Raw genomic sequence first — 14,820 nt, 5'->3', positions numbered from 1 at the left:
GAGGCGGCGGCGACGAGAGCAAAATCGCGATGGGAGAGGAAAACATTAGGGTTTATTAAAACTTTTAAATAAAACTATTATATTTTATATATAATTTCTAATTTCTAATTAATTATTATATAAATTATAGTTTTATATTATATAAATTAATAATTAATTAAAGAAAATGGTTAATTAATTGATCTAATTAAAATATATAATTTTATATTTTTATTATTTTATTTAAATTATAAAAAAATTAAAGTAAAAATATATAATTTAAAATAATTTTAAAAACAAACTTTAAATTATTTTTATAAATTTAAAATAATTTTGAAAATTTATAATAATTTTAAAATTTTATAAATAATTCTAAAAAAATTAATTGTTAAAAAAAATAAAATATAAATAAATGTTTTAAAATATATTTGATTTTATGTATATATATATATAATATTATTTAGAATATTTATAAACTATAATTATATAATTATTATATATATTATGAGTTTTGTTAATTTATATAATTATTATAGATAATATTTTTTTTATCTTAGAATCAATTTGATATTTGAAATAATAAATATTATAATACTTATCTTCTCTATTTTTAAATTCTTAGTTCCTAAACCTATAAAACACATTTTTATTGATATAAATGTCTAATTTTATTTTAGAAGTTTTTACATATATGGTTACATAACATTAATACAACAATATATATATATATATATATATCGAAATCTTATCGGTACGGCACGATACGATACCGAAACCGTATCGTTCCAGTCTGAGACCGAAATCTCGGCACGGGTCGAGATTTTAAACCTTGGTTAAATGCAATACTGGCCTAAGATTTGATGAACCAATAGAACAACCCAGGAACTAGCTAATTTGATCCATAATACATTACTACTCCAATACGTGATTACTAATGGAAACATACCCTAAGTGCCTATAGCTATAAAACCACCAGGTGAGAAGAAATTGACTAAACATAGAAAGGAAGTCATGGACCAATATGATTTTCAGCCTTGAGTAAGGTTTTCAGCCATGGACCACTAGGTGAGTATGGATCTGAAAAAAATCAGTGGCAATTAAAAAAGTGATATATTAGTATAACCATGTATCAAATATTGCAATTAAAAAAGTGCAGTCGTGTTACTATGCTGCAAACTTATTTTGAACGGTAAGCAATAAAGAAAAAATCTAAAGAGTAACTTAGTCCATGATAACTCATGTAATCTTCTGAAAATATGATATGACCATGCAATGATGTTTCTCCGAGATTGAAAGTTACCCTGAAAGCATTGAAATCATTATCATGCCATGTTAGCTTCAGCTACTTGAAGTCAAAAATATGAATTTTGCTGAACCTTACTCAAGGCTGAAAACCAATTAAGAATTATCTGTCACAAGGTAAACTTGTTCTAAAATTTATCTTTGCTATACTTGTGGAAATTCCAGATGAAATCAAACAAGTATGTAGAATAATCTTAGCAAAGGCATAACATTCATACAACAAGGAACAAATGAGCTTTTGCTTGACAAAAATTATTAATTACTAGAAAACATACTTTTACTATTTCCTACAAAGATTATTTCTTCCCATGAGAAATGGGTGTAACATAAGGTTACTAATTAACTAGAGTACTATGCTTGCCAAAAATTATGAGAGAACAGGGTAGGATTATTAAAACAAACAAATTATTTTTATCCTTAATATATAAGCAGCAATTTCGGAAGAATAGACTTGCTAACTAGTTCTAAGCCACTAAACATGATTTGGATATTGCAGTGTACTAAAACTTGTCAAGTGAGAAAGTAACTTGTTAAGCAAGAGAAAGTTCATGCAATCCTACGTAACGGAGAATGTGAGTTATTTGAACTAAGTGCTATATGATATTATTGGAGTAATCTAGTGACCCTAGGTTTTGATATTTGGCAAAGATTTAAGTTAGGATTATTATTATATTTGATATGCATTATGAGTGTGCAGGATACAGGTACAACAAGGAAAGTCCAAGTGTGATATTGGCAAAGGAGGAAAGTCCAAGGATAAGTCTTGGCGGTGTAAGTCCAAGCATATAGTCTTGGCAGCATAAGTCCAAGTGTGACTTGGCAATGGATGAAATCCCGGAGGCGCGACCTCTTGGCAAAGGAAGACCCAACAACAATGACAAGGCCGATGGAAGTTCCAGAAGGCAAGACGTGAAGGATGGGGAGGCATCCGAGGGATGCAAGGCTGATGGAGAAGACTAGAAGGCTAGGTCTAGGTTGGTCGGGCGAGGATGAGTATTGAGCGAATGTACTCGGGGGGTCAAATCCTAGACTCTAGGATTTTACTATAGCAGTACTATAGCGTTACTGTAGCAGTACTGTAGAGTTACTATAGCAGTACTGTAGCAGTTGACTGGGTGCGAACAGAATGGTTCTGTTCGTTCGGTCAGTGTGGAGCAGTCGATTGTATGTTTTATCAGTCGATTGGTATCGAGCCGTTGGGATGTAACGATCGAATTTCCACAAAAGGCAGTCGACTGCTAGTTTTGGCAGTCAACTAGTACGCGGGGTTTTCTAACTTGTGGCCTATATAACCAAGTATTGGAAGCTTGGTTAAGGTTGACGAAATTAGTGGTGGTTAACCCTAATTAGAGTCTCCAAGTGCCCAAGTGATCTAGCGTGCTTGTATGAGGTTGTGGCGAAGTTTCTCAACCCACAAGGAGCTACGTGAGCTAGCCGGAAGTTCTCCGGGGAATCATCCACCGACGGATCGGGATCGTCTACCTTACGGACAGTCGTGGAATAGGAGTTTTATCTCCGAACCACGTTAAATTAACGTGTTAGGTTTGCTTTTTATTGTTAGTATTTGTATTTTGTTTTCCGCTGCGTACTAACAAGTGTAAGAAGTAACGATTTGGGTGAGACGTTATTCACCACCCCCCTCTAGCGGTGTCAAGGTTCCAACAAGTGGTATCAGAGCTAGGTGAGCCCTTGTTGGACTAATCGCCAAGAGAGCGGCTAGAGGAAGAAGATGGAGTCGGAGGAACCTCTCGGATGGGACATCCGAATCCCACCTCCATACGAGCACGAGGACTTCGACTATTGGAGGAAGCGCATGGAGATGTGGTTCCAAATGAATTGGAACCAATGGCTTGTGTTGGAGGAACCATTTAAAGCTCCAACGAATAAAAAGGGAAAGCGTCTCCGACCACGATATTGGACCGAGGAGCAAAGAGAGCAATCGGAGACGGACAAAGAGGTAACTAGAATTTTAATTAATTTATTACCTCCTAATGCAGTATTGAATGTAGGTGAGTACGAGAATGCAAGCGACCTTTGGAAAAAGGTAATTGCGCTTCATGAGAGTCCTGCACAAATCCAAGAAGAGGAGGAGCCCAAGGAGAATGACTCATTAGTCCAAGAAGAGAAGGATCAATTGGATGTTGACACGAGTTCAACATCTGAGGAGGAGAAGGAAGATGAGGAGGTATCATCTACATCTTCAAGGGAGGAAGAAGTGGAATCATCCACATCTTCAAGTGAAGAGGAAGAAGAGCAATTCAAGGAAGAGGAAATCTTGGAAGCTCAACCCTCCACCTCAACTACCAATAAGAGCACAAAGGACCACATCAAATGCTTTGAGTGTGGTAAGATGGGGCACTACAAGAGTAGATGTCCTTCGCTCAAGAAGGTAAATGAGGTAAATCCTAAACTCACTAAAGTTAATTTAGAAACTAATGTGAGTTTTAGGAAGAAGAAGGAGAAGAAGCATATTAGGTGTTTTACATGTGGTGAGTGGGGCCACTACCACACAAAGTGCCCAAGGAGAGGAGAGCTTCAGAAATTAGCGTACTTGAAGAAATGGGAAAAGAAGTGGAGCACAAGTCAAGGGGGAGCTTCAAAGGTAAAAGGGAAGGTAATCCCTATTTTGAAGTTTAATCCAAGCTCTAATTCTTATATGCTTGTTAGAAATAATGTAGATTGTTCACCCAAGCATAATCATAGATTTAGATATAATGATAGGAATAGGGTTAATGTAGGTGATAACTCTAGAAAATCATTTTCAAATGATAGACCTAAAAGGAAACAACCTATCTTGCCTATGGAGAAGAAGGTAGTTGAAAACCTAGGCATTAATCCCAAGAAGGGGAGACACATACCTAGGAAGGGTAAGTCTAGGAATGTCCATGATGGACATGTTGATTCTAGGGTTAGAACCCTAGAATTGGAAAATCAAGCCTTGAAGGCAAAGCTTAAGGAAATAGAGAAAGTCCTAGAGAGGTTTATTATTGGACCTAAAGGACTTGACATGTATTTGGGTGGTCAAAGATCAAAAAATGTCAAATTGAGTCCCTCCAAGACCAAAAGGAGGTCAAGTGCTAAGGTGACACATGATATTGGTAAGGGAGGAGTGACCAAGGACAAGGGAAAGTTATCCAAGGCCAATAAAAAGGAATATGCTAGGGTGACATATAATTATGGCAAGGATAAGGTGTCCAAGGTTAAGGACAAGAAGAAATTAACCAAAGACAAGATGTTTAAGGTTAAGAAGGTGAGTTTTGTAGGCCAAGTGTCACCAGAGGTGCACCGAAGTGGCCTAACCATAGTGGATGAGTCACCAAGGGAGATGACTAAGGTTCAGATTCCTAAGGTTAGGAAAGCCTCTGGGACCATGGTAGATGGATTATTAAATGTGTCAAGTGATTTGGAAACGGACTTGAGTCTCAAATCCAAGAAATTGGCACAATTAAGTTGAGTTTCATGCATGGAAATATGAATTGGGTTCATATTGCATGAAAATTAGTTTTTGATGTATAGATGACATATAAACTAATGCTAGGGATGCATTATGGTTTAGTATGGACTGATACATCAAGAGGAAGCCAAAACTAGGACTTTAGGTCAAGGTTTAATTGAATCATTTAGCTAGTTTTGAATTTTGTATCAATCTTGGGATCTGTGATAAATATACTTTTATATATATTTTTCCTAAGTAGACAAGGTTAAAATAGACCTCTCCACAAAATTTGAGAATTTTTGGAGGTCTGTGGAATTTCTGGTGTATTCCTAAAGTTAGATTAAAAAGGCTGATTTTTGCTAACATAATGTACTAGTCGACTGGTACAGTTACCAGTCGACTAGTAACAATGGTTTTAAGCACAGAAGGTCTCTGTAAGCTCATTTTGACGAGGCCAGTCGACTGATGATTTTACCAGTCGACTGGTAGCACTGTTTATGAGCACATAATGTCTCTGTAAGCTTGATTTGATGATGTCAGTTGACTGATACAATCTAAGAATGTTTTCCAGCATTAGAAAATGACCAAAAGAGTTGTAAACATGTATGTAATCTTATGGGGGATTAATACCTGATGTTTATGGTCATTAGAGGTCAAAGAGTCCAATAATTGGGATATTGTTGGAGCTCTTTTTGATGTATGGCAAACGGGGAGAAGTTTAGGTTTAAGTAAGAAATCCTAGCTTAAGGGGGAGCTTAGGTGAAGGGGGAGCTTAGGTGAAGGGGGAGCGATTGTTCAGGCAAAGGGGGAGAAGTTTACCTTTGCGGGAAATCCTAGCTCAAGGGGGAGCGATTGTTCAGGCAAAGGGGGAGAAGTTTACCTTTGCGGGAAGGGGGAGCCTAGGATTAGGTTTTATGTTTTATGCATATGTAGATTGCATGTTTATTTGCATTATTATTGCTATATTGTTTCCCTAACTTAAACGGGTTGCCAAACATCAAAAATGGGGAGATTGTTGGAGCAATCTAGTGACCCTAGGTTTTGATGTTTGAGCAAAGGTTTCAGTTAGGATTATTGTTGTATTTGATATGCATTATGAGTGTGCAGGATACGGGTACAACAAGGAAAGTCCAAGTGTGATATTGGCAAAGGAGGAAAGTCCAAGCATAAGTCTTGGCGGTGTAAGTCCAAGCATGTAGTCTTGGCAACGTAAGTCCAAGTGTGACTTGGCAATGGATAAAATCCCGGAGGCGCGACCTCTTGGCAAAGTAAGACCCGACAACAATGACAAGGCCGATGGAAGCTCCATAAGGCAAGACGTGAAGGATGGGGAGGCATCCGAGGGACGCAAGGCTAATGGAGGAAGCTAGAAGACTAGGTCTAGGTTGGTCGGGTGAGGATGAGTGTTGAGCGAATGTACTCGGGGGTCAAATCTTAGACTCTAGAGTTTTACTGTAGCAGTACTGTAGCGTTACTATAGCAGTACGGTAGCAGTCGACTGCATGTTTTAGCAGTCGACTGGTACAGTCGACTGGGTGCGAACAGAATGATTCTATTCGTTCGGTTAGTGTGGAGCAATCGACTGCATGTTTTATCAGTCGACTGGTATCGAGCCGTTGGGATGTAACAGTCGAATTTCTACATAGGGTAGTCGACTGCTAGTTTTGGCAGTCGACTGGTACGCGGAGTTTTCTAACTTGTGGCCTATATAACCAAGCATTGGAAGCTTGGTTAAGGTTGACGAAATTAGTGGTGGTTAACCCTAATTAGAGTCTCCAAGTGCCCAAGTGATCTAGCGTGCTTGTACGAGATTGTGGCGAGGGTTTTCCACCCACAATGAGCTACGTGAGCTAGCCGGAAGTTCTCCGGGGAATCATCCACCGACGGATCGGGATCGTCCACCTTATGGGCAGCCGTGGAGTAGGAGCTTTATCTCAGAACCACGTTAAATTAACGTGTTAGGTTTGCTTTTTATTGTTAGTATTTGTATTTTGTTTTCCGCTGCGCACTAACAAGTGTAGGAAGTAACGATTTGGGTGAGACGCTATTCACCCCCCCCCCTAGTGGTGTCAAGGTTCCAACAGATACTAACAACAATACATCTTATAGACATACCTGTACTGTTTCCTCATATGAGAATACAGGATTATTCTTCATTTTCTTTTCCAAAAGTTGATTGCTTCTTGTTCTTTCAGGCCAGCACTTGTTGCCTGGAATCAAAATCGTGAAAGAGTATAAAAATCAGTAGCTACAACTGCATTTACAAGCAAAAGCATACTCCAAAACCAGTTATACTAACTGATTAGTGAAGCTCAATTTGTAATTAAGCAAAAATGTGTTGCAATAATAGATGGAATTAAAAGATATGAGAGGTATAAAAACTTAATACACTTTTCTTTTAAGATAAAAGCTCTGTTAAATGTATACGAGTTATTTCACATTGGACAAGAAATACCATATCCAGTAAATGTTTTGACAAGGAGACTTCCCCTTATAATACATATAGAGTCGTCGTATATTGGAGAATCAAGACCCACCTAGATGAGAGAATCAACTAAGTAACTTTAGACTAAATTACTGATCCAAAATACAAGCTCAATTAAAAAGCACATAAGCTCAAGAAAAGATAATAATTCCCTCATCTAGGCCTATAAACCTCTTCCATTGGCACACAACTCTTTGTCCAAAACTAATTAGGAATGACCAAATTAAGTCTTCCACCCACATCAAAACCTACACTCTAACACATACTTTGTATTTGTTCATAATTGATATTGTCCGAGACCAGATGATGATCTGTCATCACAAAGGCAATGTTTTCCGGACACCTTACTATGCTTAGAATTTAATATTTTTCTAAGAACTAACCTATTATTGATAAGTCCAACTACTAGCCCGCCCAAAGTGATTAACCCAAGGTTACAACACTCAACACTCCATAACTTGTAACTTCCCATATTATTCAACTCTATAATTTAAGGAATCATTATCAGGATAGTTTGAAAAGGGATAATAATAATAACATCTATTATTAACAATTATGTTGATGGCAACTCAATAGTTAGTACCTCGAGTCTGTAAAAAAAGAACATAGAACTAGCTGTAAAATTAAACAGTTGACTAAAAAATGTATTACCAATCATCAATAAGAACATAAATTGGAATGCAGGTAATACATACTCATTGTATAGACTTAAATGGATAACCTACTTAGCAAGTGCACTAGTTTATTTTTTTATCTTCCCTAGTAATTGAGGTTCAGTTATATGCTTAGCTTTTCTAACTACTCATTAAAAGAAACCATAAAATAGTAATAAATATCATGAAAGAAAACTAGAACTAGCCATATTTATGTAAAATACGGTACACAAAATAATAATTAAATAATAAAGTTATTTGAGGAATAACTTTAACAGAATTTTTAGGAATTTTTATGAATTTTCTGGAATTTAATCGAAACTCGTATGACGTATGTTAAAGGCGATAAATTATTGGGCTAAGGGAAAGCCTATTTAAGTTATCCTATTTGAACGAGGAAATATTTAATTTCTTTAAATATTTCTTTTCTTTTTCTTTTTCTTCTTTTCTTACCCGTGCCCTAAGCTTCCCTGACGTCGTCTCCTCCCCAACCAATGCCGGCCCTCTTCATCTTCCCCAAACCCGATCGTCTTCCCCCAACCCGACGCGTACAAAACCCTTCCCCCACTCATTTGCGCCGACTCATCCCCTTCCTCTCCCTCACGCTGAGCCCTCTCCTCTCCCGATCTCCGTCAAACCCAAACGCCGAGTGTCCTCTGTCGTTGCCTCCTCACCGCGGAGATCCCAATCGCGCTAGTAGTCACAGCCGATCGAGATCTCTCCACCGTCACATCCTCAGCCGACCACCGTCCAGTGTCGAGCCTTCCTCTCCCGATGCTCTCGGTTTCTTCTCGCCTCACACCCCTGATCCGTGCCCTAGCTCTCCCTATCTCTTCCTCTGCACTGATCTGGATCAGGGAATCCTTGTGCAGGCTGGAATACTTGCAGGTATTGGCGATACGAATAGAACCTAGAGATCAGTGGAAGGTAGGGTTCTTGTTTAACGTTTGTGGATTGAGGTTTGGGTTGATGTCTTGATGTGGATGTGTGATTTTTGCTTTAGGGCTTTGAAATTGTTGTGGCGATCTTGCTTCAGCTGAGGATTTGGAAGGAGGTTGTTAAGGTTAGTTTTTTATGTCAAGCATTGATCCGATCAATAAATGTATTGGAATTGGTTTAATCTGATTGTGAATGCTTGTGGATATCCAAAACCAATGTAGTGGTTGTTGTTTAAGGAGGAATTGATAAATGAGTATGATGGATCCAATTTGGGTTAGCTAATTTGGTTGGATTGTTTAGGACAATCCAAATTGAGATTCCTAATGAGATTAGGATTTAGTTAGCTAGTTGCATTTGGAATTAGCTAAAATTATATGCATGTTATTATAGGACTTTGATTCGAGACGGCATCTCGACGTGAGATCTATCTAATACGATCTCCAATTTTTTAGGCGGGTACCTTGACTTATCTTTTTAATATTGTCATTCTGATATGCTTAGTAGGTTATAACTAGTAGTAATAGTTATGTTTAAATCTGCTTGGTATGTCACTACTTGATACCGTATGTCATACTTGATCTGTTATGCATTTATGTTTATATCCTCTTGATTCTTGCCATGTGTACTTATGTAGTGACATAGAATGCATTACCGGATACAGGTCTAGCTACTAGATATACTTGACATGTGTACCTAGTTTATTATTTGGCATGTGTACCTAGTTTTATTACTTGGCATGTGTACCTAGGTTTATTTTCTAGCATGTGTACCTAGATCATTGTTTTGGACTTGGTTTCCTTTCTGGTACACATTATGAGGAGGCTGGTATTTTTCAGGATTTACATACTTAGTGTCATGCACATCTTGCATGATTGTATGCTGAGCGATTGTCGGCTTCATTATTGTTGAGCACATCGCCAGTTACATGGATCTGCACACACAACCACTCATGGGTTAGTGACATATTAAGCATAGTGTGTTGCAGCAGGTTGCTCTGTCAGGGCTCTGCTGGTCCGCTCATGGGTAGTGTGATTGCAACGTGGTAGTGGACAAGGATCCCTCCTCTTGACTACGACACAGGGAGATGAGATCGTTGAGCTCCCCCACTATGATTTGGTGTAGGATGATAGGTGTACTCTGAAAACATCCTATCCACTCGGTCACTCAGGAGTAGTGATGGCAAAGTGCACAGTTGTCATAGCCCTACCCACTCGACCTCACCATCATGTGTGAGGTGGTTGACTGGCGTCAGGGGTGACCATGTCATTTGCATCATATGCATAGATTGCATCTATTGTTTGTGATTGCTGCATTTTGGAAGCTGCATTTTTATGGTTGCATATGATTTACATGCATATAGGAGACATGATGTGTTTGGTCTGACGATCCTTATGTCAGGATAGGAGACCCTAGTGAACACAGCTTCTTCTATTGCTCAATTGTTCATTTCTTGTTATTGATCAGGAGACTGTACTCCATGATTATTACTAATAGTTACATTTTACTATGCATGCCAACTTGATACCCGCTAAGTTGTTGAACTCACACCGTTGATTTATTTCTATTTCAGGATGACGCTGTCAAGAGGTTCCAGTCGCTAGTCCCCCACCTCATGTAGATATGGTTTTCTACTTTCATATTTTGTTTCCTTATTTTGTAATCTACATACTTGTGATGTGTAGATCTTGTACTCGTGGATCTTATATCGAGTTTTGGTCTACTACAATTGTTTTCCGCTGCGATAGTTTTCCATTATGGGTTGGGTTTTCCTCGAATAGTGGAGTAGGGTGTATAATAAACTGCGTGTTGTGATGTGTTGTGTAGTCAGCCGAAGGTTGATTTATTATAAACTGCGTGGATTGTTTGTTTATATTATTGTATATGTTCCGGCCGTGTTGGCCGAGAATTGTGAGGAGCCCTGAGGGCTTTGTAGTCAAGTTTCAGATTGTCACCCGTACAAGGGAGATGTTGTCGAGGACTCCCCCGGAGCGTGACAATTTATCTTAGTAATAACTCTTATACAACTCAATTGGATTCTTCAGCAATAGCATGGTGTCATTTATTATCTTCCGGATTATGTTTCATATACTATAGTTGTGATTATTTTTCAGAGAGAATCCACTCAATAGGGCATAAGACCATAGATTACTAAGACATAAAGCAAAGTAAAACAAATATATTTCAGATTCCGCGTACCTTGTGCATAAAGAAATGGCCAGCTGGATTGTATTTGTAGAGCTGGGGTCCCTTCTCCTCATTGATACCCAAGATCATTGCAACTTCAATGACACATCATAGTATGAGACACAGAAAAAGACAATTTAAATCAAGAAGAAGGCTCCACCGACTTCCATTCTTCTAGGAATTTCATAATCTTAGAGTTATCAACAAGAATCTAATCTATTCCATGAGGTCTCATATATAGGAATGCTGTGTATATATCTATGATTTATCTACTTCCTTGGAAATTTATGACAGATAAAATATTAAACTACTAAAAAAGAAAAAAAAAAGTGCCTATGGAAAGGTCGTTTCTATAAAATGCTTAATGAACATGCTATTGACTCGCTACACACTAGAAGTTTAATGAGTTGGAGTATGATCAATATAACTCAAGTCACAAGATCAAATTCGGAATGGAAGGTCACTTGATTCAGTAAAAGTTAAAATGGACCGACCATTGCTTAAGCAAAAAAAGAAGATCTTCATAACATACTTTGGTTGATCCAATATCAATGTCTTGATAGCAAATTCCACTATGGGGCAAGAATAGAAAGCCAATTTTCCTAATCTTAATAGTTGCATAAAACTAGTGCATTTAGTTCTCCATAGAAACTGACCATTAACCTATGATAGAAAATATTGAAACAACAAACATGCAAGGAAAAGAGCTAGCAATCACAATATCCTAATAGCAATATTTCAAAAACTGGGTGTTGCAGCCTTCAAATTGATACGAGTTTGGAAATGGGTGTCTACCAGATAACACGAAATGGAAAAATCTAATATAGTCTTTAAGCAAGTTTAATTGGAAAAATTAGCGCATGCATTTGTTTACACGCATAAACTGGTGATGTACAATGATTAACACTATACAAGTCTACAAGTAGGAAGAGCATGTTTGTACCATTTGGCGGGGGCGCTGGGGGCGAGAGTATTCACCTTATGCCACAATGTTTGTACCATTTGGACAATACATCTACAGGCATCTCATATCCCCATTTGAAATGAAATTCTACCGCTTCATTCCTTGCTTGTTGGACCAAGGATCTCGTATCAGCTACAAAAAAAAGTGGTAAAAGACTAAAGTTAATCATGCTGAATATATATATCATATATGCATTTTAATAAAAAAAAAGACAGCCCGGTGCACGAAGCTCCTATCATGCGAGGTCCAATATCATACTTTGGTTGATCCAATATCAATGTCTTGATAGTAAATTCCACTATGGGGCAAGAATAGAAAGCCAATTTTCCTAATCTTAAAGTTGCATAAAACTAGTGCATTAGTTCTCCATAGAAACTGACCATTAACCTATGATAGAAAATATTGAAAAAACAAACATGCAAGGAAAAGAGCTGGCAATCACAATATCCTAATAGCAATATTTCAAAAACTGGGTGTTACAGCCTTCAAATTGATACGACTTTGGAAATGGGTGTCTACCTGATAACATGAAATGGAAAAATCTAATATAGTCTTTAAGCAAGTTTAATTGAAAAAATTAGCGCATGCATTTGTTTACATGCATAAACCGGTAATGTACAATGATTAACACTATACAAGTCTACAAGTAGGAAGAGCATGTTGGCCTAGGGACGGGTTGGCGGGGGCGCTGGGGGCGAGTGAATCGCCTTTTGCCACATGTTTGTACCATTTGGACAATATATCTACAGGCATCTCATATCCCCATTTGAAATGAAATTCTGTCGCTTCATTCCTTGCTTGTTGGACCAAAGATCTCGTATCAGCTATAAAAAAGTGGTAAAAGACTAAAGTTAATCTTGCTGAATATATATATCATATATGCATTTTAATAAAAAATAAAAAAACAAGGACAACCCAGTGCACGAAACTCCCACCATGCGAGGTCCCGTGGAAGGATCCATTGTACGCAGCCTTATCCTGCTTTTACAATAAGCTATTTCAGGATTTGAACCCGTGACTTTTTGGTCACAAAACAACAACTTTACCGTTGCGACAAGGCTCCCCTTCCTTATATGCATTTTAATATTTAGCAAAAAAAATATGGTTTAACATTTCTTATGACATTTTGGTATTCTATTCTATCACAAATCGTAAGATGCATCTGTCCTAATTCGCAATATTACATCCGAGATAATTCTACACAAAATTATCCAAAAAAAAAAAACTCTTTCCAAAAAATTATGAACAAGTACATTGCATAGGCAATATGGTTGATAAATAAATACATTTATATGTGCTATTAATTTGAGATGAGGCAACAAACAAAGATGTTCCATGAAGTTAAGCTTGCATAATTTTAAAAATATCAATTACCTTACTATCCACAGTGATTGAGAGCATCAACAAGTCAAAACTGTTAAGGCCATAATTCTAGGAGTATTGCAAATGAACCTGTCATCCCCGTGGCTAAGAGTCCAAGGTGATTGAGAGCATCAACAAGTCAAAACTATTAAGGCCATAATTCTAGGAGGATTGCAAATGAACTTGTCATCCCCGTGGCTAAGAGTCCAAGGTACTTTGTAATGGGAAAGAGATGTGTGACACTAGTCTGGTCCAAGAGCCTGTCTTGCATCAATATTTCCACCAGAAATACTAGGTTACACAATCAACATGAAAAGCATTCCACACCCCCAAAGAAAAATAAAATAAAATAGAAAAATGAAAAGCTAGAGCGCGTCTTAGAATGATATTGAAGTAGAATGGAGAAGTTATACTCACATGAACCTTCTTCTGGGTGACAACGCACACCCAATCCTTTCCACGTACTCCAATTGACGTAATCCCGGATGCCTTGATGGCCTTAAACGCATATTCTGCCCAAATCAAAGAAAATGCCACTTACAGTTAAAATCAAACCTATATCGGACGTTTCCTTACTGACATCAATGCTTCGAGCATGATCCACACTAGGAAAAACCCCAAAATCATCTTCATTCGACCCTAAAATCCCATCAGTAAAGAATAAAACTCAAAATCATCTAAAGCAGTAAAGAAAAAAACTCCAAAATCATCTTCATTCAACCATCTCATCTCCAATCCCGACAGAGAAATAAACAAACTGAGCTCCGAAACTGAGAAACCAGGAAGCATGCCAACAAGCAAAAAATCACCAAATAGAAACCATTTCTCACTTAGGAAAGAAGAACAGGTCAAAGAAATAAGAAATACCTAATGGAACGTTTATTGCAAAATCTTGGAACTCACTAGAAGAGTTTACCTTCTCTTGCAGATTATAACAGTTCGACTAGTGAAAACTCCTCCCAACCTTCTATCTACAAGCTTTCGATTTGACCGCTATGCTTCAAATCCAGTTCTTGAACCAGAAGCAACAATATGAGTACCAATTAACTGCGAAGTTCATCAAAGGGCACCAAGATTTCATCAATGATTATCTCTTGCGACATAAGTTTTCTTCGAGATCCGATGGATGAAGGGGGTTAAAATGGCGAAGACGAAGCTACAAAGAGCAAGCAAGGCGAGAGCAGAGTAGGATTGCACCATAAAGATGAGGCATTGAGATCGCACCGGCTGGAATTGATTTTTTATTATCAAATAATCACATAATCAAAATGATGAGGAATAGAATATAATGATATATTTGATTTAATTTAAATAATATAATTAAAATTTATTTATTCAAAAATTTTAATGAATAATTTAATTTAATATTTTATTATATTATTCTTAGTTACTAAATCTACCATCATCATAATCATGATCATCATCATTATTATTTAAATTATATTTTTATTTTATTTTTTGCTTTTTCAAGTTTTCCTTTATTTTTTTATTTTTTTATTTCTTTTATTTTTTTATT

The 14,820-nt window shown here is 37.2% G+C and overlaps 2 long non-coding RNA genes across 2 annotated transcripts; one reads left to right on the top strand and one right to left on the bottom strand.

Moving 5' to 3' along the window:
* Positions 1 to 6,829: 6,829 nt before the first annotated feature.
* LOC121988841 lies at positions 6,830 to 14,528 on the bottom strand. The gene is made up of 6 exons (XR_006114111.1): positions 14,221 to 14,528; positions 13,722 to 13,816; positions 12,579 to 12,766; positions 11,922 to 12,074; positions 10,991 to 11,073; positions 6,830 to 6,927 (listed from the first exon to the last, which is right to left on the bottom strand). It is a non-coding gene; the product is annotated as an uncharacterized LOC121988841 (long non-coding RNA).
* Positions 8,219 to 10,377, top strand: LOC121988842. The gene is made up of 3 exons (XR_006114112.1): positions 8,219 to 8,782; positions 8,859 to 8,918; positions 10,365 to 10,377. It is a non-coding gene; the product is annotated as an uncharacterized LOC121988842 (long non-coding RNA).
* Positions 14,529 to 14,820: the final 292 nt, after the last annotated feature.

The sequence above is a fragment of the Zingiber officinale genome, chromosome 6B (assembly GCF_018446385.1).
Source record: "Zingiber officinale cultivar Zhangliang chromosome 6B, Zo_v1.1, whole genome shotgun sequence".
NCBI lineage: Eukaryota > Viridiplantae > Streptophyta > Magnoliopsida > Zingiberales > Zingiberaceae > Zingiber > Zingiber officinale.
This window is presented reverse-complemented; position numbering and strand designations above follow the sequence as displayed.